General features: G+C 40.8%; 1 protein-coding gene across 6 annotated transcripts in view; it reads right to left on the bottom strand.

Moving 5' to 3' along the window:
- The window catches only part of UBE3A (ubiquitin protein ligase E3A), a 94,081-nt gene that overhangs the window by 64,049 nt on the left and 6,996 nt on the right, over positions 1-23,036 (bottom strand). For all 6 annotated transcript variants that reach the window (XM_050932075.1, XM_050932023.1, XM_050932041.1 and 3 more), the window contains exon 2: positions 1,261-1,328. The gene's annotated coding sequence lies outside the window, so the exon portion shown is untranslated. The remainder of the gene's footprint in view (positions 1-1,260; positions 1,329-23,036) is intronic.

Here is a 23,036-nt window from a genome sequence, read left to right as displayed (position 1 = left end):
AAATCTATAGTTAAGGTTGTAACTCATCTTTCATTATAAAACTCACCCCCCTCTACAGTTTTACAAAGTTTGTAAAGAGTTACGAACACTTTCCTTCTGGGTCAGTCCTTCCAATACTTTAGAACAGAAACTTTTTTTGGAGGGGGGAAGGGGTTGGCATTTAAAAAACAAAACAAAACAAAAAATCCACCCATCTCCCCCCAGATGCATTCAGCAGTTCTTTAATTAGGAAAACCACCTCTTCTGACATTTAATTTGTTTCAAAAAAACATTCTGTACACTATTCAAAAAAGTGGCTGAAATTTAAAACTTCCGCATTCCCATTCCATAATGTTAGTCTTTATTAATAGACAGTCACTCAGTAAACTAGAAAAAAAATGTAACAATGATTAAAAAATCATTTTGGGCATGTGCAGTTCAAAAATATTTTCAGCCAATTACTGGTTACTGCACTTGGAAATTTTAGAATTCTACAACTACATTTTTTTGTATCTATGTAGAAGTGCAATTGAAAACCTAGATAGTTATGAAACTGTTTTGAACACTGTTTTTTCTTCTCTTGTTCATATTTTTTCCCCATTAAGTTTAAAGGTTGCATGATATTTTAAAATTAAAAGTTTAAAAATTAAAACTATTTTGCTACACTGCACATATGTAATATTTTCAGTTCTAGGTTACACTGTTAAAAGTATGAACAAAATGGACACCGTACGCAATATAACCACATTAATATTACTATTAGAACCTTAATTTCCGCATTTTCTGATGTTTCAATTTGTAATCTTAATACTATGTTAATATCGTTTTTTGCACGGAATGCTGTTGTACATCTTATTTAGTACTTTTAAATTAGCAACTAGAAATTTTGCAAATGTGTTCAGCAGTTAGATAAAAATTAAAAAAGTTGTCTCAATTCTGATTCAATCCACATAAGTACAGATATATAGTAACAGCAATATGTTAGGTTTGTTAAACAACTTAAAAGGGGGTTCATAAAGGCTACATCATTCTGTGCTTCATTTACTGAATCCCTGAATGTCAAGTGACTGCCAACTGTCAGAACTGTGTATCATAAGGGAAGAGATATTACAACTTAAATGTTTGAAAATAAAAGAATATGTCTCAGTACTTCCCTTAAATGGAGTTTTTGTTACAACTTCCTCATTTTTATAGACAAGTTTTGTTAAGGTAACAACTACAACTCAAGAGACAGTTGGCAACAAGTTGCACATACAACACATGAAAATACAGCAGACATACCATATTTTTCCACAGCTTCAGAAGTTTGTTCTTGCAAATTATAAAATGGATTTCCACCGGTTTTGGACCTATAATACAAAACATCACATTTCAGTTTTTGCACTGCTGAACAATTTCAATACCAACTTGGAACAAAACAAAGCAGCCTTGAAAAACTAGTGTCATTTACTGGATGAACATCCTCAAACACAAAACATGTTATGTGCACAAAAACAAATACAGTATAATTCACAAATAGATACAATATTTACAAACACATATGCAGTGTTAAGGGAAACCGTGAAAAATCAAAACAAAAAATTCCTTTTTCTACTCTCTTTGAGGATGTAAAAAGACTTTCCCAAGAGACCCACCTAATTTAATATAAATATCCATTTCCTTCTCTTTGATGCAGGATCTTGGAAAAGCCTTTGGAGAGAATGAGATGTATAACTGCAAAAAAAGTTTAAGGCTGCTGCTGCTTTGATGTGTAACGGCAAAGAAGAAAAATCACATTTTTTGTATTTTTGCTGAACATGTAATCTTTCAGGTTTGAAGGCACTGCTATAATGAACCCCTTTTTATGGAGTTGTAACTAACAATGGAATCAAGCATAAAACTGACAACAAAATCTGCCTTAGCACACAACCTTATTTTATTCTATTTTACTTTTCTGGCAATTTTATTACTAATTTTGAAATTTACTTTTGGGGGATTGGTGACAAAAATGTACTCAGAGTTAATGCTGAGTCTTTTAAAGCTGTGTTACTGTGGTTCAATAGATAAAAATGGTAAGATTGTTAATTTAGTACAAAATACCATCTTTGGGTACTTCGAAAATGAAATAATATTTTTTTTCCATAGAGTTTAAGGCTAAAAGGAACCATTACGAATGTCTAGTCCAACCTTCAACACAGGGCATAGAATGTCACTATGCAATTCCTGCCTCAAGTCCATAACTTCAGGTTGAGCTAGAGCACATCATTTAGAAAAACATCCAGTCTTGATTTAAAGATGTCAAGGGATGGAAAATCCATCACATTTCTAAGTAAATTGTCACTAATTACCCTCACTAAGTAGATTGTGTTTATTTAGGCTATGTCTACACAAGCGAGCTTACAGTGGCACTCATGTTAAACCACTCTACCCAGACGGGAGACCTCTCCTAGAAACATAATAAAACCACGTTCAAGAAGTGGTGGTAGCTATGCTGGCAGGAGAGCGTCTCCTGCTGACATAGCGTTGTCCACATCAGCGCTTCTCTCAGTACAACTTATGCTGCTCAGAGGGGTGTTTTTTCATACCCCTGAGCAACATAAATTATACTGTCAAAAGTACTAGTGTAGACAATATCCTTAGTCTCACACTGCATGGCAAATTTTTCAAGACCAGACTTTCTTCCATACAAGCAACAATGAGTATCTGCAATTATTTCATAGTTCTTAATATTGTTAGCACACAGATTCACTTAATAAAGATGATTTCTCTCTGGTAATTTTATATATCTATGTCTATATATAGATATAGATAGATACACACACACACACACACAATTCTTTAGTGCCATCACACCTATTCCAGTAAAAGATTAGGTACTCACAAGTGGAACTTTGACCTCTTTAAGCTATGCAAACTACATGAAAATTTGTCTTAAAACTTTATTCAACCATGTAGCCCAGGGGTCGGCAACCTCTGGCACACGGCTCGCCAGGATAAGCACCCTGACAGGCAGGGCCAGTTTGTTTACCTGCCGTGTCTGCAGGTTCGGCCGATCGCAGCTCCCACCGGCCACAGTTCGCCCTCCCAGGCCAATGGAGGTGACGGGAAGCCACGACCAGCACATCCCTCGGCCTGAACTGCTTCCCGCAGCCTCCATTGGCCTGGGACGGTGAACCGTGGCCAGTGGGAGCCGCAGTCGGCCGAACCTGCAGACGCAGCAGGTAAACAAACTGGCCTGGTCCGCCAGGATGCTTACCCTGGCGGGCCGCGGGCCAGAGGTTGCCAACTCCTGATGCAGCCTGTGTGGCACATGAAACAAAGCTACTACTTTACTGAACACTCTTGATGACTATTCTGACATCCATGACATGTGACTGGGATTAGGAAATTAAGATTAGTCTCTTACAAGCAACAGTGTGCCCACATTATTATTTCATGTCAGAATATAAATTTTAAAAATGGATCATATGAAAGCACATGAATCCCTCAACCTGGAAAGGAATAAACGGAGGTGACTGTAATGTTTACAATTTTCCTGGAAGCAGGGGATAGTGCAAAGAATCTGAAACAAGCAAAGTTCTCCACACACTAAAACTGGCAGGTCCAGAGACATTGAAGAACGACAGTATATTTCAGCAGTAGCATGAAGAGGATTACAAGCTACTAAGTCAGTCATTGAAGAATTTCAAGAATACTGTGACCAGCACAGGAATATCAGGTATCAAACAAAGTGGCTGGCAACCTGAAAAGATAAACAGCAATCTGCAAAGCCATACCATGCATATCAAGTTAATACACATGACGAAACTAAAGAAGACAATATCTCTCTGTCTGAGGACATCCAGAATGCTGTGAACAAGGTAGCATGTGCTAAGAGAAGTACCATAAATTCACTCAGTCACTGAACATTTATGATCATAATTAGAAGAGGGCAACTCCTGGAAAGCACAATTATGACTGAGACCCCACCATGGTAGGCACTGTACAAAACAGACAGCTCCTGCCCCTCAGAATTTACAGTCTAAAAAGAAAAGACAAAGCAGGAGAAGTGGAGACACAGACAATTTGCCTAAGGTCACACAGACAGATAGTGGCAGAGCCTGGAACAGAACTCAGGTGTCCTGATGCACAGTATACCCCACGGTTTTTCAACATCCACCGCCACATCCAACAGCAGGTGGAATTTGTCTCAGCAGCTGAACTGGCCACTGTAGAAGATCTTTGAGAAGTAGCTATATGATCAGGAAACAACTGAGCTTCAGAGTTCATACTTGTTCAATAAGAAGCAGAATAATCCTGTCAAAGTAGTTCATGACATTCACATGACCGCCACCTTAAGATACTCTATCTGCATTTTATTAACTGGTAATGTTAGGTTTGGTTACGTTCCATTCTATTTTTAAAATATCCAAGTACGAGGAGAAAGGGGGAGGGGTGGTGGTGAGGTAAACTAAGCCCTGGATTCAGTAGACACAAACCTCTTGCAAGTGACAGTGGTCTAAGACTTATGTAACCTTGACCCATGTCATATGACTGGAATCAAAAATCAAAAGATTAGTCTTACCAGCACTCCTGTGGCACATATCTTCACTATAATAAGAAACAAAATGACTTTGTACAGGATATCATAATGGACACTGCAAAAAAAACTGCTGATTGGAACTGGTCCAAATCATTGAGAAGAAAACAGTTGTATTGCATGAAATACCAATGAAGAATTTTAAAAAACGAAACTGATGCCCAAGCATCAAATCACATCACTTCATTCTGACTGGCACATTCCTGCTTGACCAACAGAGGACATTCACTCACCCACCAGCCTATATTCCCTGCCTAATGCATTAGCGTCACCATCAAGTGCAACTGCAACCAGCACCAAGCGGTTAAACAAAAAACTTCCAGTTACTTTAGAGGAAACTATAGACATATTGCTCAGTATTATGGATGTTCACATAAGAGTTGTGCATAAAAAACACTATACAGTTTAAAATACAAACATTAAAACAACATCCTAGTGGTCAACTTCCAAAGAGATATCTGGAACAAGCAGCCCTGTAGTCCAACAATGGCAAATCATGTAAATCCTTTCCTAACGAAAGGATAAGGACATCAGAACTATACAAGTGGAATATTTCATGTTTACAATCTTACATTGGGCTCTACTTCCCAACATAACAAACGTAGTAGCTTTTTGGTAAAATGATACCTGATTGCAATAGACTAACAAATGTTCAGTTATAAACTTCAGTTTAAAATAACCTATGGCATTTACAGGCATTTCTAACCCTTTCCTTTAGCACTAAGACTTTGGACACTGGAACTGCTATGAAATAATCATAGAGACAAGGTGGGTGAAGTAATATATTTTATTGGAGCAACTTTTGTTGGAGAGAGACAAGCCTTTGAGCTTACACAGAGCTCTTCTTCAGGCCTGGGAAGTGTACTCAGGCCTAGTCTACACTACAAAGTTAGGATGATGCAAGGCAGCTTACGTTGACCTAGTTGTGCACATGTCTACACTGATTGCCTGGCATAGTGAGCACACATAGTAGCTGTACATAGTTCAGTGCAATTGACCAGTTTTGATCATGCTGGCTACATGCTCCACATGCACTCCTGCCTGGAGTATACAGAAGATATTGGATCTTCTGGGCCTGTGGGGAGAAGAGGCTGTGTGGGCACAACTCTGGACCAGCCACATAAATGTCAACATCTATGAGCAGATTGCACAGGGGATACAGTAGAAGGGATGCAACAGGTGCCAGCAGCAGTGCTGCAGGAAAGTCAAGGAGCTGTGGCAGACATACCAGAAGGCCGGGGAAGCCAACAATACATCTGGTGCCAAGCCTCAGACATGCCGCTTTTACAAAGAGCTGCATGCCATACTCTGCTGATGCGCCCCGTCTCAAGCACTGTGAAAAGTGAGGAGAAAGAGTATGGGGGACAGGCAACTAGGGGATCCAGCTGGGCAGTGAGTCAGGATCTATTTTTGACTGCACTGCAGTCCAGCCAGTTGAGCATAGGCGAGCCCAATGCAGGGGAAGGAACCTTGGGTAAATATGTAATAGAAAATTTATCTACAGGGATGCCTCCCTCCCCCCAAAGTAGCAAGACACATCTTTTGACTTTTCATTAATTTACTCACTAGAAGAGGTAGTGGCACAACCAAGAGAAGTAGAGTTGTATCTGCTTTTCATTCCCCTCTAGAGTTAGGTAGGGGCGCCATGTAGAGCCGTTTGTTTATGTACACAAGGATGTCCCTGGAATCCTCCTGAAAGATCTCAATGAAAATTTCCTCGAGATCCTCTGAAATCCTCTGCCAAAGGTTTCTAGGGAGGGCTGCCTTATTTCTTCCTCCATATTAGGACACTTTCTCACACCACTCAGCGATAACTTCAGCAGGCACCATTTACGTACCCAGGCTAGCAGCACACAGGCTCAGGTGGCTTCGGGATGCTAGCAGCAGCTGTGTTTTCTCTGTCTTTGCGACACTGAGAAATATCAGCTAGAACAACCACTGCCTACAGAAAACAATACCAGTATTCAATGCCACTGACCTACACTACTAGAATCATGCAACCAAGCAATTCCCTCCTCAATTCCCCAACCCCGGGCAGGCCATACTCACCATGGCTGGTGCTGTGCATAAACATTCCCAAACAGAAGTGAGAATGTAGTGCTTAAAACTTTAGGGAGCAAGAGGAGTGAGTTCAGCATCTTAAGTTTCACTTTCTGTAGTGAATGCGCTGACAATGGTACTTCCGAGTGTTTTATCTTCAGCTGCTACCATTGCACCCTTCAGGATCTCCCCCTCCACACCCGCAGAATGCCTAAGCCAGATAAGGAGGAGAAAAAAGGACTCAAGATGACGTGTTCCATGCAATCCTGCAAGCCAATGTTGCACTGGACCCTGAGCACAAGGCCTAGGGGATAAATACTGTGGACAACTTGGAGAAGGAAACAGTGGAGAGGAGAAACATCCAGGAGTCCAAGCAGGAGAAGGAAAGGGAGATACGCCAGGACATAATGGAGCTTCTTAGGCAGCAAACTGATGCTGCAGACTGGTCGATCTGCAGGTTCAACAACCCCTGGCTCGCCCCCCTCTGCAGCCCATTGAGAACTCAATACGGGGAAGTTCCTACACCATGCACCCCCCTCAACATTCCACATGGTATCAGGGTTGCTGCACTACCGCTAACACTCTACCCTGTGGGACATGAAAGACAATCACCACTTCACATGAACTGACCTGCGAAAGCCACAGTTGGTGTATGTGTAGCTGGAATGGACATGAACATTCTTTCCCCTTCATAAGTTCTGTTCTCTTAATTTATTAAGTTTGATTAAGATTTTAATGCGTTTGGTTGCTTTCAGAACTGCTGCGCATTTGGTTGCATACATTGTGAAATAATAAAGATGAATTATGTTCCAAATAGTAGAATTTTATCCTGTAACAAAATCAGTGCAAAAAACCCCAACCTGTGTAATTTAAAAACAATTACACTTCTACCTCGATATAGCGCGGTCCTCGGGAGCCAAAAAATCTTACTGTGTTATAGGTGAAACTGCGTTATAACGGGGTAACAGCGGCAGGGATCCAACAGTGATTTAAAGGGCCCGGGGATCCCACAGCGGCAAGAGTCCCGGGCCTGTTAAATCACCCCACTGCCAAGATCCGGGGTAGCAGCAGCAGGGCTCTGACGGTGATTTAAAGAGCCCAGGGCTCCGGCTGCTGCAGGGAGCCCTGCTGTCGGATATAGCACAGTAAAGCAGCCCCGCCCCCCAGAGCGCTGCTTTACCGCATTATATCCAAATTCGTGTTATACTGGGTTGCGTTATATCGGGGTAGAGGTGTTGCTGTAACTGCCTAATGTTAGGGGACTGGAGAGCTCCCATACAGGCTGCACCCTTAAACTAGAGCCCTGCAGCAGGATAGGGATCCTGCAGGTCCCACTGCCATAATAGCAGGAGCAGGTAAAACAGTCTTTGTTATAGGCAGAACTGGGCTGCCAAAACTAAAACAAAACATACAGTGGTAATTTGCAGGAAAACAGTAAATCGTTCATCAGTCTGTCATAAACAGAATGTCAGTAAAATAAACCAAGTTTTTCTTAATAAAGGTTTTAATACTTAAATCTAAGTGAGGGATATGATAGACATAAAATCTTCCTAACAGGAGCTAAAGTATTTTTTACATGGTTTAAGCAGTATTTGTTTTTATTCTTTTAGTGGTAAAATTGTGTCTGAATTCAGTTTATAGACATAAACTGATTTTTTTAATAGCATGCGGAGATCTGTCTCCTGAGGGATTTGTGGTATCTAAGGTTTTTGTGGGTGAGAGCAAGATAAAAATGCAAGAAACAATGCGAGAGCAGGTGGGAGTGCAAATTGCAGAGCAGGGCGAGACTAAAAAAAATAGTCCCAGGCAAGGCTCTACCTTAGACGCTCCAGAATCTCTGGAGCACTGGTTCCCAAACTGGGGTTCGCAAAATGTTACAGGAGGTTCTCAGGAAAAATTCCCTAATTGCGGACAGAACTGTCCCTAGGGACTCAAGACAGCATGGGGCTCCTGGACTTCCAAGAGCTAAGGAGATCAAACCAAGCATATCTATCACACTGAGGAGATTTAACCTTCAAGACTCCTTATAAGAAATGGAAAGGGAGGTGGATATTTTTTGCTGTTTTTTAAATTAAATAGGCAGCTAGTATTGTTTTTAAAATTATTATGAAGAACAAGTTTAAGCTTTCTTGTAACGTCCGTTGTTCGCGTGGACTGCTCGAGACCTGAATGCTTGTGTAGGAGGAACTCTGAGTTGGCTTCTTAAATACCTTTATGCTGTTTCACATCTCATACTCCCAGATGAAACATAGGAGCTCTGTGTTATAACAGGCTTATTCAAAGAGATTCAGGCTTCAAAAGTGAGATCTTGGAAGAGTTTTACCGTTTTCATAATGTAATAAAAATACTGTAATGATAATTAATAATAAATAGTGTGTAATAAGCATGTAATAAAAACAAATTTTATGCTTCCAAGATCACTGCTTTTATAATTTATGCTCAGGTAAAGGAGAAAATCCCTGGAAATATTCATTTTTAGGAGAGGGCTCACGTGACTTGACATTTTAGGGAAAGGGGTTCACAGGCTGTTAAAGTTTGGGAACTACTGCTCTGGAGTGATGCATCTTTACCCTTTTTGTTTTAATGTTTATCTTTTAGCGTGTGTTTCACATTTTCTGGCAGCAGGAGGAGCCACGGTTGGACATGTCTGGACATGCGGTGTATGCATGGGGGGAGGGGGGGAATAGCTCAGTGGTTTGAGCATTGGCCTGCTAAACCCAAGGTTGAGATTTCAATCCTTGAGGGGGCCACTTAGGGATCTGGGGCAAAAACTGGTCCTGCTAGCGAAGGCAGGGGGCTGGACTCAATGACCTTTCAAGGTCCCTTCCAATTCTAGGAGACAGGTATATCTCCAATTATTATTATTATTAGGCACATAATCACAAGGCACATGCATAACTTAGCATATATGTTTAGAGCTTCTCTTTGTGGCATGTGGTGGAGGAGTGATAAATGCTGAACAGAGAGCAAGATTCATCCGCTCAAACTGGTACTCCTCACTGGACCACTCAGCAAGGAGCGAGATTGTTTACTTACTTGCTGTATTATAGCCTAGGATCACATATTTAGAGTCTACTGTAGTTGTCAATAAATGGTTAAAATCCACTTGATCTCTCTCAATTACTCTGGGGTCGGGGATGAAAGGAAGGGCAGTTCGTAATAACTGATGTCCCGTGTAATGACCAGTGGATCTTGTCAGATTTCAAAATTACAGTACTTGGGGTCAGGGACTGCAACCTTGCAATCCAGGCGGGGGAAGATATCGTAGTCTCTCGAAGACAGATTGTAGTGGTCTGAAAAGTCTCTACAGAAGAGAGGATGGGGGAGGTAGAGGTATTCAGTTATATCTCCTCCAACAGGGGGCCTTACTGGTCCCAGGATGCCTTCATGGCAGACTCTCAGTGATCCTCTTTGGGATTTGCTCCAAGAGCAAGGAGAAAGTTGATGGCAACTAAGCCTAAAAGAGTCATTAGGAAAAACACCCTCATTCAAGGATGCTGGAAGGCGAGCACTGAATCCCATGAAAGACTGAGTCAGATCCAGAAAGCCTTGAAAGATTTAAAAGTCCAATTGGTGGGACACTACCATGCCCATCAGCATTAGAGCAATCTGCAGGCTGCTCAAGCCTCCATTTTGAGCTCCTCAGTGACAATGGGAACAGTAACTAATGAAAATGTGACACTGTCCAAGAAATGCCAACAACTTGGGAAAAAAGTAGGGGAATTAGAGAAAGAATTGAACACATGTGATCTGTCCTTTGAGCTTTAATGCAGGAGAACCAGGGATGGAAATGGGCAGCCTTCCATGGTCACTGCAATCAAACCATTGCTAAATTACAAATCCAGTTGCAAGTGAGACGGGTAGGATGGCTTCCATTATAGATTCCAATGCAACAGAGTTCACACTGTCTTCCTCACAGGAATGACAATGAGGAAGATTAATATCCCTCATATTATGAGTGTGGTTTATGGCTTGATGATCCAGATCAGAGAGACTGTCAGCCTAATCCAGTGGTTCTCAACCTAGCCAATCAGCACACAGCTGTGGGCCATGTAACATCCTTGGGGCCATACAGGTAGCATTGGATGTGGCCCACAATGGTAAATAGTTTGAGAACCATTGCCCTAATCCAATTGTCCCTGTCACTAGATGTCATCATGTCAGGTGGAGACCCACCAAGGGGGGCAATCAAAATGGTGACTGCAAAGAAGTAGTAAATGAGACTACTTCACTTTTTCCTGAACAATTCAAGCCATTGTTCAGTCCATGGGACCTTTAACAAGAGCTGGCTTCTAAACTGGAAAAGAGAAACTCAAGTAAATGAATGGACAAATCAAGATTTTTGTTTAGTGGTTGCAGTTTCACTTACACCCAAACTCAAATTAGCTATTTCCACTGAGATTATAGGGAAGTGTCTAGATTAGAAACCACAATTCAGAGAAGCTAAAAATAATCTAGTGGCACACTCTTAGGGGAAAATAATTTGTAGAATAGAAAACAAAGGGAGTATGAGACCACTCAGCCTTTTGAAGCTCACTTTTGGAGAGGCTATGATTTAATCTTCCCAGATGCCAACTGTGATAATCTGGTCTACAAACATTAATAGTAGGATTCCATCCTGGTTTTAGGAATACAATTACCTTGTTGGTCAATGCAAACAATACCCATGGCAAAATCTTCATTGCATATGGAGCATGGCAGGATAGCTCCGCTAGGCAGGATTTAGAGATAAAAGGAAAAATAAGATCTGTTGTGACCATTCAAGGGAGAAAGGAAGGAGAGGAGAAGGGCTTCAGAGATAAAAAGGGATAAAGGAAAAGATAAAAAGAGGCCTTCTTATTCTGATTTAAGGGACCATTTAAAAAACAAAATGAAGATGTCAAGTAAAGAATTCCATGCTGGAAGTTAATCATGACACTTTCTAAACATGAGTTCATAGTACCCGGAAAGACTTTTTCTAAATCTGTACCTGCAAACACAGTTAGAACCTTGGGTGGTGACCCAGGATTGGAGCCTAATGCTCCCTGTCCACAATAGGACAGCATTCCCCACCAACCCATGGAGGTTCTCTTATCCTGAGATTCCTGTGGGTGCCCCAATGTTAAAATCATGATAGGCAATACAAAATGTTCGTGGATACCAAGGCGACAAACAGTATCTTACGTGTAGAACCAAGTGCCCGGGGGTCCTTAAAATCCAGGAAACGTGAACTGGATAGATACACTGGTCAATCCCCTTTATACCTTTTAAAAGGTAAAATTCCAATAATATCATCTGGGGAGCAGACCGACACAAAATTTGACAAACAAAATTTGGAAGATAATATAGGGATTCTTGGGAGTGACATTCTCCAGACATCCATGCTATCACTGATTATAAGAAACAAATTTCGTGTATTAGAAAAGGGAATAGAAACTAATCCTGATCCAAGGGAAGGAATGGAAGGTACTTACTACATGAGAGCCATCAATGAATCTATCCCAGTGCCTCAAGCAGAATCCTCCATGGGACCAATTAACAAGCCAATTCCCTAAATTGTGGGCTACCCATAAACAAGACTGTGGAAAGCTCAGTGGAGAAGTGCTAATTGTGGGAAGTGATCCTCCACCGAAAAAGCAGTATAAATAACCTCAGGAGGCAGAAGAGGCAGGTACTCAAATTATTAAGTCCTTAGTGGACCAAAGGATACTAGTTCTCACAACAAAAACAAACAATTCTCCTCTTTGGCCAGTCCATAAACAGGACGGCTCCTGGAGACTAACCACCGATTATTGAGCATTGAATTAGCGTACTCCTGCAGTTGCCTCAGTGGTGGCATCCTAATAGAACGAGTAACTGATGGAAGGCAGCAATTTTCTGTTTTTGATTTAACTAATAGCTTCTAGTCTGTTCTTGTGGCCCCAGAAAGCCCAGAAATAGACGTTTGCTTTCATGCACAAAGGTCAGCAATTTACCCCAGGGGTTGGCAAACTTTCAAAAGTGGTGTGCCGAGTCTTCATTTATTCACTCTAATTTAAGGTTTCGCGTGCCAGTAATACATTTTAACATTTTTAGAAGTCTCTTTCTATAAGTCTATAATATATAACTAAACTATTATTGTATGTAAAGTAAATAAGATTTTTTAAATGTTTAAGAAGCTTCATTTAAAATTAAATTAAAATGCAGAGCCCCCCAGACAGGTGGCCAGGACCCAAGCAGTGTGAGTGTCACTGAAAATCAGCTTGCGTGCCGCCTTTGGCACACGTGCCATAGGTTGTCTAACCCTGGTTTATAGGGACCCTACTTCCTCAGGGATTTATCAACTCTCTCACATTATTTCATGCAGACATAACCAAGTTTCTGGCTCCTCTTCTAGAAACTGATAGGGTATTGGTACATGACGATGATATATTAGTTGCCTCAGAAACTGAGGAAGCACACAGAGAAGAAGTCCTAATTTGGTTGTTTAAACTTCTGAGTGAGACAGGGTTAAAACTGAATGGGAAGAAGGTTCAGATAGCCAGGAATAAAGTATGCTTCCTGGGAACTGAAATTGGCCCTGAAAGCAGATAGCCCCTTCAGGAGTAAGTCCAAGTACTCAGAACATGAGTTGAGATCCTTCCTGAGATTAGCAGGATTCAATAGGGAATTTATTCCAGCATTTGCTGAAATTGCTAAACTGCTGTATAGACTTTTGAAGAAGGGAGATATTTGGGAATGGAAGTCTGAACACAATCAAGAGTCCAGGGCTTAAAATCAAATATTGCCCAGATAGCTGCACGAGCATATCCTAACCTACAAAAAGTGACAGAGTCCTGTGGCACCTTATAGAATAACAGACATATTGGAGCATAAGCTTTCATGGGTGAATACCCACTTCGTCGGATGCATTCACCCACGAAAGCTCATGCTCCAATACATCTGTTAGTATATAAGGTACCAGAGGACTCTGCCGCTTTTTACAGATCCAAACTAACACGGCTACCCCTCAGATACTAACCTACAAGAACCTTTTATTTTAGAAGTAGGAGCTTCAACTACAGCTCTTTCTGCTGTGTTAATGCAGACTCAGTTAGGCAAGGATAAACCTACCACCTATGTTTCCCTGCTTCCTAGCTGAGTGGAGGAAAAATTTTCTGCAAGACAAAACAAAACCAAACAAGTTCTAGCAGCGTATTGGGCCATTCAGAATCTATTACAGGGTTAAACACATAGTCCTTAGTACTCTTCACATCCTTCTAAAATATCTTCTCCGGACAAATTAAAGATGGGCAGGTATCAAATTCTCAGCTGGCTCGCTGGACTTTAGCTTTAATGGACTGAGATTTGCAGGTAAAGACCCTGTTTGGATCATCTAAAACTGCTTTAGGATTATTGGTAGGTGGGAAGCCCCAGGAGTGCCTATTTCTTCAACTAAGCACTCGAAAGAAATCTCTTTCTGGGGCTCCGAATGGGATGTGAAACCTTTTCCTGAACAAAAATCTATTCAGGTGTGGTTTATAGACGGTTCATTATACCACACTGATGGAAAAGCCTACACTGGCTTTACACTTTACAGATCCTGGCAATTAGACAGTGATTGCAAGCAAATGTAATATACATTTGGCTCAGTAAGCTGAATTGGCTGCAGTGAACTTTGGAAAATGTTTCCTAAGAAAAAAAGATCTGTACTTGTGTTCTGATTCTCAATGGGTGTGCATGGCTCTAGTTGACTGGCTTTCAGAATGGGAGAAAAATGCTATATATAGTTCAGATGGTAAACCTGTACCACTCACTGATTTATAGCTGTATATAGTTACCCTTTTAAAAAGGAGAAGAAATAAAACTTTAATTGGCAAAGTTAAAGCACATCAAAAGAAAGGACCCAAAGCAGAATGAAACGATCAGGCTGATTTTGAAGCTAAACAGGCAGCATTAAATATAACCTGCTGGCAAGCTCCACAACAAAATGCTGTAGCAAGAACTCAAACATCAGAGTCAAAAAAATACAGTCTTGCTGAAATGCAGAACAAACAATCTCTCTACGAAATTTCTTTAAAAAAGATAACGAGGGAGGAGTTCCTCTTCAAATACTGCCTGAAGAGAACGGTCTACTCATAGCAAAGCCACAAAGCCAGCAGATGTGAGTAGTGCCTAAACACAAAATGACATCATGTATCTTGCACATGATCAAGGGGGGCACCAGGGCATTGCTCATTCAACTGAATGTCTATTGCAAACAGCTTGGTGGCCCTTGGTACAATCTGATATTGTCAGAAATTGCCATGTGCTGCTGTCAACGCAGATCAGGGAAGAAGCAAGATTCCCTTAACAAACCCAGAGGATATATGGTCCATGGATTAAGGTGCAAGTCGATTATACCTACCACACGTAGAGGAAATAAATAACTCTTGATAAGTGGATACTTTTACAAAATAGATTGACGCTTTCCCTGTAAAAACTAACACTGCTTTAAATGCAGCTAGGTGTCTCACTGAACATGTAATGCCTACGTGGGGAATTTCTATTATTCTTTGGATTTGTCCAGGGATCCCATTTCAAGGGAGATCTAACCCAATTAATATACAAGCTACATGGAATCTAGCAGAGAGTCCACATCCCTTCCCATACTCAGGCTAGTGGAAACATGGAGCAGTCAAACTGCACAACTAAATAGACACTTAGCAAAATTGTCACTGAAAGTGGAAAGGACTGGGAAATTCTGATGGCTCCTTGAGCAGCTACTAATTAATGTCTGTACTGGATATAGCCCATTTGAATTAGTAACAGGTAGACAAAAGCAGGTGCCAGAGCTCTGGTATGCTCCTGTTCTAGAAGAATGAGAAGCATTAGTATCTGCTGATAGATTTCTGGACCAACTGAAAACTAGACTTGCTAAAGCGAGCAATGGAGCAGCTCAGCAGTTAGGAGAAAGAAGGCAGAAACTACAGAGGATTTCTCTTTAAGAAAGGACTAGAACTTGAAGTAGGGAGTCAAATGAAGGTAAAACATCTAAGGAAAGGGAACCTGCCTTCTCTCCTGCTGGGTGAGACCCTATGTCATTATTGATATGCTAATTTCCTCTATCAAGTATATTTACCTCAAAAAGGAAGACTGTTAAAGTGTTACCACGGGATAAAATGCTTTGAGGAAAAAAATCTAAAGATAACTTTGAGCCACAATGTATCTCATCATGGAATAGGAATTATAAAGTCTAATTCTATAATATGAGACAATATATTCATGTAATGTTTAAGAAAAGTTTTGTAAACCAGTTCCAAGAGTTCATGGATTACGGACCCAATCTTATGGAGTTTTAGGGGCTTCTGTATGAATTTTGGTTAATCTTTCTATCTACCCAATGGGACTCAGTGCTCAGTCTAGAAGATACCATTAGAGATGCTTAGTTTTGCAGTTCTCAAACCGTGGATTTGTTGTCTACAGAGATAACATACTTGTTAACAGCAAAAATGTTTGTTTATTAATAGACAGGGGTGAGAAATAACAGACCACAATTCTATTGTCCCTCTGCAAATTTGTGTACGCAGAGTCAATCCCTTACCTCTCTCTAAAAGTGCAAAGTTTCAAAAAGTTCAATGAACAGAAGATTGTTGAGGGCAGAATAAATCTGGACAAGTAGAAGTCTGGAGATAAATGTGAGAAGGGAGGGACAGGCAGAAGAAACAAAAGTTAAACTGTTTAAGAGCATATTCCGGAAGTCTTGAGGTCTTTCTGAGAGTAGCCTCCACCCATTTGAGATCAACCATACCATTCTCTCACTAGAAGGGAAAACCTACAATGGCAGCAGACCATAAAAGAGACCTAGTTTGGGAATATTTTCATTTAGTTCCTCTACCTGTGAGTAAGACAGGCATGTGTGCAAAATGCAAATAGTGCAACAAAGAAATGCAAGGCCTGGTTGCCCAAATGACACAACATCATGAGATGTGTTCCTTCTCAGGAGGAAGCTGCATTGAAGAAGATGAAAGGAATATGTCGGAACACGCAGGATCTTCAGGTGGCTAAACTTTTTTATTTCATACTTCTTTCTTAAGGACTGCCTGTCTTCCTTCTGGACTATTCTTGAATTCTCATGTGTGAGCAAAAAATATAGTAGTTACTCTATGGTACTATCATTTTAGATGCAGTTGTGATAAAAAAAAATAGTCAAAACAGGCAAATCTTTTTTCTACAATTTCACCTTTAAAGTAGTACTGAGTGCCAGTGAATGCAATGAGTGATACTAAATGATCAGTATGGAAATAATTAAATAACTGCATTGACTTAGTTTGTTTAGGAGAATCCATCCTCAACATACAAAATTCTGAAGACTATCCACCTTCAAGATCACCATCATTTTCTATTGTTTCAGAGTTATCTACCAATGACAGTGTTTCAGTCACATCATGTATGTCACATAGCCACAATATATCACCTGTAGCAAAAACTCTCCATCATCCAGAAATAACCCTAGATAATTTTGTGATAAGAACCAGCAGATTACAAAAAGAGATAATTGATGAAAAAATTGCCTGGTTTGTTTATGCAACAAACTCTCCATTCTGTATGATTGAGACTTCATTAACACGGTTCAGTCATTAAGACCAGGATACAGTCTACCAAACAGAGCAGCTGTTGCAGGCAAATTGCTGGATAAAGTGTCTGAAAGAGAAATTGAGCAGTGTGCAGAAGGCCTAGAGCAGCGGTTCTCAAAGCCAGTCCATCGTTTGTTCCAGGAAAGCCCCTGGCGGGCCGGGCCAGTTTGTTTACCTGCCATGTCTGTAGGTTCGCCCAATCGCAGCTCCCACTGGCTGCGCTTCAATGCTCCAAGCCAACAGGGGCTGCGGGAAACGGCAGCCAGCATATCCCTCAGCCCGCACTGCTTCCTGCAGCTCCCATTGGCCTCGAGCAGTGAACCGCAGCCAGTGGGAGCCGCAATCAGCCGAATCTGCAGACACAGCAGGTAAACAAACCGGCCCAGGCTGCCAGGGACTTTCCCTGAACAAGTGGCAGACCAGCTTTGAGAACTACTGGTCATGAGGGTAAAATTGCTCTACCTATCAAGACTCAGGTTAACGATGTCCACAATGATCCTGTTGTATATGCCTGTGAGACAACAGAAGAAGGGAATGTCTTCCGTACAGAAACAACTGATACATCAGGAAATGCACACACAGCAGAATACTTACAAAAAGTAGCAGTAAAAGCTATAACATACTGAAAAAAAAAAATCAAATGTCTAGTATGCAGCTTGGTCATAGACAATGCTGCAAATGTAGCCAAGATGAGAAGAAATTATTTAGAAGAGTCCCAAGCTAATAACGGTTGCAGTGCTCATTTGATACACCTCCTAGCCAAAGACTTCAGTGTTCCAGAAACAAAGGCTAATGTTGTTGAAATTGCAAAATACTTTCACAACCACTTTGCAGCAGCTTCTCTGAAAAAAGCTGGAGGAACCAAGCTAACTCTCCCACAAAACGTGAGATGGAACTCAGTAGTGGACTGTTTTGAGCACTATATCAAGAATTGGCCTAATCTGATGACAGTTGTGAACAAAACTGTGAAAAAAAGAGATGGCACTGTCACAGCTAAAGTTCTCAACATTGGACTCACAAGAAATATTGAACACACACTGAGTGCCCTGAAGCCTATTTCTGTAGCCTTGAACAAAATGCAGGGAAAAAGCTGTTTTATTGCTGATATTTGGAAGGAACGGAGTGAGATCTTAAAAAGAGAAATATTCAATGATAGAGTTTAATTAAAATTTAATTTAAGCATTGAAAAAATGAATGGGACAAGAACTACCTCCATCTCATTTTCTTGCAGATATTCTCAATACTCAGTACTAGGGTCAAACTGCTGAAGAAAAGGAGATGGCTATGACAAGGACATGGACATCCAGCAATCATCCTTCCATAATGCTAACCATAATAAACTTCAGAGCTAAGGGTGAACCATTCAAGAAATATACGTTTGCCGATGACGTTTTAAAGAAAGTCACACCAGTGAACTGGAGGAAGTCACTTAAGCACTTGGATTCAGAGACTGCTGAAGTGATAATCTCACTTAAGAGCAGTAGCTTCTTCTGCTGGTGTAGAAAGAATATATTTTTCCTGGAACCTGAAAAAACAAGAAATCTTGTTTTTCTTTTCCAGATTATGAAAAAACAGGAAAATTAAGGTGAAGATGACTGAGTTAGCTGCAGAAGCCAATATTTTAAGTTTCTCATGTTGACCTGGCTGACAGTTGATTTAATTTGTGTTTGTTTTTTTTAAATTCATTTAACTATTTTCGTTGAACAATTTTAACAAACAAATCTGAATTAAAAAAACTTGAATGTTTAACTAAATTTAAAAATTCATGTTTGCTTTGTTAAAACATTATTAGTTTGCTGTTGAAGGAAAAAAATCCAGAATATGTAACGTTGTTGTTTTAGTTAAATAAAACAATTTAAATGTCTGTCTGGTGATGTTCTCCTAATACAGCATGGCAAGAAAATCCTCCAAATATTAACGATTAACCTGTTAAATTGGAGATAGTTCACCTCCAAATGACTTCATAAGTATCTGCTTCAATTACTTTTGGTAAATGAAATAACCAATCATTCATTTTCTGATATAGTTGTAAAACTAATCTGAAAAGTTTTCAAAATAAATCACTTTACTAATGTATAGTGTGTACCTTCTAAAAATGAAACCTACATCTATCTCTGAGTGGTGAAGAATATGTATTAAGGTTATAACAATCAACAAGAATGCACTTTTATGTACAAATCCATGATTAAATAGAGTCTTCCTGACCAGTGGTTTAAATCATGATTTAAATCAAATTGATTTAAATCAAATCCACCCTGCATGTAACCATTACAAGGCACCTGTGTAACTTAGGATATATAGGAGGGTGTTAAGAGCTTCTCTGTGTGGTGGAGTAGTGACAGACTCTAAACAAAATTAAAAAAAAGGTTAATTTGCCTGCAGTCGGTATGCCTTGCTGAACCACCCAGCAGGGAGTAAGATTGTTTACTTATTTCTATTGTAGTTTTCAAGAAATGGTTAAAATCCACCTGGCCTCTCTTGAATTGACTGAACTGCTCTGACAGAAAGGCAGTTCGTAATAATGGTGACACACAACTCATAGGAACACGCAAAGCAAAATAGGTGCACTGAATATTATATTTCTACATGTACAGTAACCACACGATCCTTACCAGGCCACAAAAAGAGCAGGGCCAGGTCGAGCACACACTACTCTTGCTTACTAAATTTCAACGCCTCCCTGAGCTACATAGCAGCATGTTGAGCTCTTCTAGTAGCCCTTGTACTTGAGTTAAAATTCAGCAGACAGCCACTCCACCTCTACATATATTGTGCAGGACACAGAAGGCAGCTCTAATCATTGGGATATTTTTTTCACTGGAGGTCCAATCTTGTGAATAAACAATGTCAGTGACCCTTCAGATGACCAAATGCACATTCAAATCTGTTGAGATAGTAGCTGAATGGTTCGTTGGTGCTGTCGAGGTGGCAGGTGTTTGACTTCATGATGCAGGGGAAGGCTGGGTCCCCCAGGATCCAGCAGCTCCCACTGGCCTGGAGCAGTGATCCATGGCCAGTGGGAGCCCCGATTGGCAGGACCTGCGGACGGGGCAGGTAAATACACCAGCCCGGCCCGCCAGGGGCTTTCCCTACACAAGCGGCAACCCCTGTTTGAGAAACCCTGGTGTAGATGCAGCCTTTCACAATGGTTCCATTATGATAGGATCACCATCTCCTTGAGTGACAGTAGCTAAGCTTTCAGAGTAGCAGCCGTGTTAGTCTGTAATCCACAAAAAGAACAGAAGTACTTGTGGCACCTTAGAGACTAAAAAATTTATTTCAGCATGAGCTTTCGTGAGCTACAGTTCACTTCTTCGGATGCAATTCTTCAGAAGAAGCTGACAGAAGCTATCAACCTAGCTGCATCTACACTGGGGGTTAGGTTGGCACACATCAAGACTATAAAGCGTCTTTCAACCATCAAGGAAAATCCAGGTTTTCTGTTCAGATGAGTATCAGAAGTCTCTCTTAAAACACATTCCCTGCCCCTCCCCCCTCCAAGTAAAAAAAGAGCAGGATGCTTCAAAGAAGTGGTTGGCTCACTCCTCTTGCCTCAGCCACTGAAGTGAGAATTCAGAGACCTCACCAATTAGTTCCACACAGCTGAGCATTTGCAGCTCTTCCTCTGAATTCTCCACTATTCTGCAAAACAGGTGGGAAAGGTGGAAGGAGGTAGTAGAAAAAACTGAAGCAGGTGACACCATCCCTACTTCCCTCCAACCAGGGGATTTGTAAAACTGATAAGGGAAAGCAGGCTCAACTTATTAAAAAAAAGTTGATGGTTACAAAGAATATATTTATATTGAATCAACTGGCCCTTTCCTCTAGTTGATATGAAATGCTTTTTATAGATAGTTTGGGAGAAAGTCTTAGGGGAGATTCAAAGAGAAGCAGATCGCTACTTCCTTTAAGTCTATCCCTGGAAATTTTTTTATTCATTCTAATGAATCTATTGTCTTATTCTACTATTTCATTTATATTATGGTTTAATCAATAAGTCTTTTTATCCTTTATTCCCTGCTTCACAATCCATCTGCCACATAGTTCTTCCTCCTCTTCACGTGAAAGTCTCCCTGCCCCACCCACCAATATGAGTTAACACACTCACATCTACAGATTAATTCACACAGGCAGGGCCCTACCAAATTCACAACCATGAAAAACATGTCACGGACCATGAAATCTGGTCTCCTCTGTGAAATCTGTTTTTTTGTGTGCTTTTACCCTATACTATACCGATTTCACGGAGGAGGCCAGCGTTTCTCAAACTGGGGGTCCTGACCTGAAAGGGTATTGCATGGGGGTCTCAAGGTTATTTTAAGGGAGTCACAGTATTGCCACCCTGCTGTTGGATGGATGCCCGCTCAGAAGACAGTGCCTGACCAGCAGCATCACAGAAGTAAGGGTGGCAATATTACACCATGCCACCCTTACTTCTGCGCTGCTACCTTCAGAGCTAAGTGACTGGAGAGTGGCGGCTGCTGGCCAATGGCCCAGCTCTGCAGGCAGCAGGGCAGAAGTCAGGGTGGCCTTGTACACTATTGACATCCTTACTTCTGTGCTGCAGCTGCCTTCAAAACTGGGCTCCCAGACAGCAGTCACCACTCTCCAGCTATCCTGCTCTGAAAGCGGCACCATTACCAGCAGCACCACAGAAGTAAGGGTAGCAGTACCACAACCCCACCTACAATAACCTTGTGTGTACCCCTCTCTCCCACCTCCTCCTTCTGTCAGGACTCTACAATTACAACACTTTGAAATTTCAGATTTAAAAATAGCTGAAATCATGAAATTTACAATTTTTAAAATCCTGTGACCATGAAATTGACCAAAAAGGATCGTAAATTTCCTAAGGCCCCACACATGAGCATGTGTAAGTACTGCTCTCTCCCTGACCTCTCAATGACCAAGTTCTTTCTATCTTGATCACTATTTAAAGATAGGAAACAAAGGGTAGGAATTAGTGGTCAGTTTTCAGAATGAGGAGAGGTAAATAGTGGTGTCCCCCAGAAGTCTGTACTGGGCCCAGTCCTATTCAACATATTCATAAATGATCTGGAAAAAGGAGTAAACAGTGAGGTGGCAAAATTTGAAGATGATCCAAAACTACTCAAGACAGTTAAGTCCCAGGCAGACTGCGAAGAGCTACAAAAGGCTCTCAAAACTGGGTGACTGGGCAACAAAATGGCAGAAGAAATTCAATATTGATAAATGCAAAGTAATGCATATGGAAAACATAATTCCAACTATACATATAAAAGAATGGGGTCTAAATTAGCTATTACCACTCAAGAAAGAGATTTTGCAGTCATTGTAGATAGTTCTCTGAAAACATCCACTCAATGTGCAGAGGCAGTCAAAAAAGCGAATAGAATATTGGAAATCATTAAGAAAGGGATAGATAAGAAGACAGAAAATATCACATTGCCTCTATATAAATCCATGGTACGCCCACAATTTGAATATAGCGTGCATATGTGGCCATCTCATCTCAAAAAAAATAGATTGGAATTGGAAAAAGTACAGAAAAGGGCAACCAAAATGATTGGGGTATGGAACGACTGCCATATGACGAGAGATTAATAAGACTGGGACTTTTCAGCTTGGAAAAGAGACAACAAAGGGGGGATATAGAGGTCTATAAAATCATGACTGGTGTAGAGAAAGTATATAAGGAAGTGCCATTTACTCCATCTCCTAACACAAGAACTAGGAGTCACCAAATGAAATGAACATGCAGCAGGTTTAAAGACAAACAAAAGGAAGTACTTCTTCACACAATGCACAGTCAACCCGTGGAACTCTTTGCTAGAAGATGTTGTGAAGGTCAAGACTATAATTCAAAAAAGAACTAGATAAATTCATGGAGGATAGGTCCATCAATGGCTATCAGCCATGATGGAAAG

This window comes from Gopherus flavomarginatus, chromosome 1 (assembly GCF_025201925.1).
Source record: "Gopherus flavomarginatus isolate rGopFla2 chromosome 1, rGopFla2.mat.asm, whole genome shotgun sequence".
In the NCBI taxonomy this organism is placed as follows: Eukaryota; Metazoa; Chordata; order Testudines; family Testudinidae; genus Gopherus; species Gopherus flavomarginatus.
This window is presented reverse-complemented; position numbering and strand designations above follow the sequence as displayed.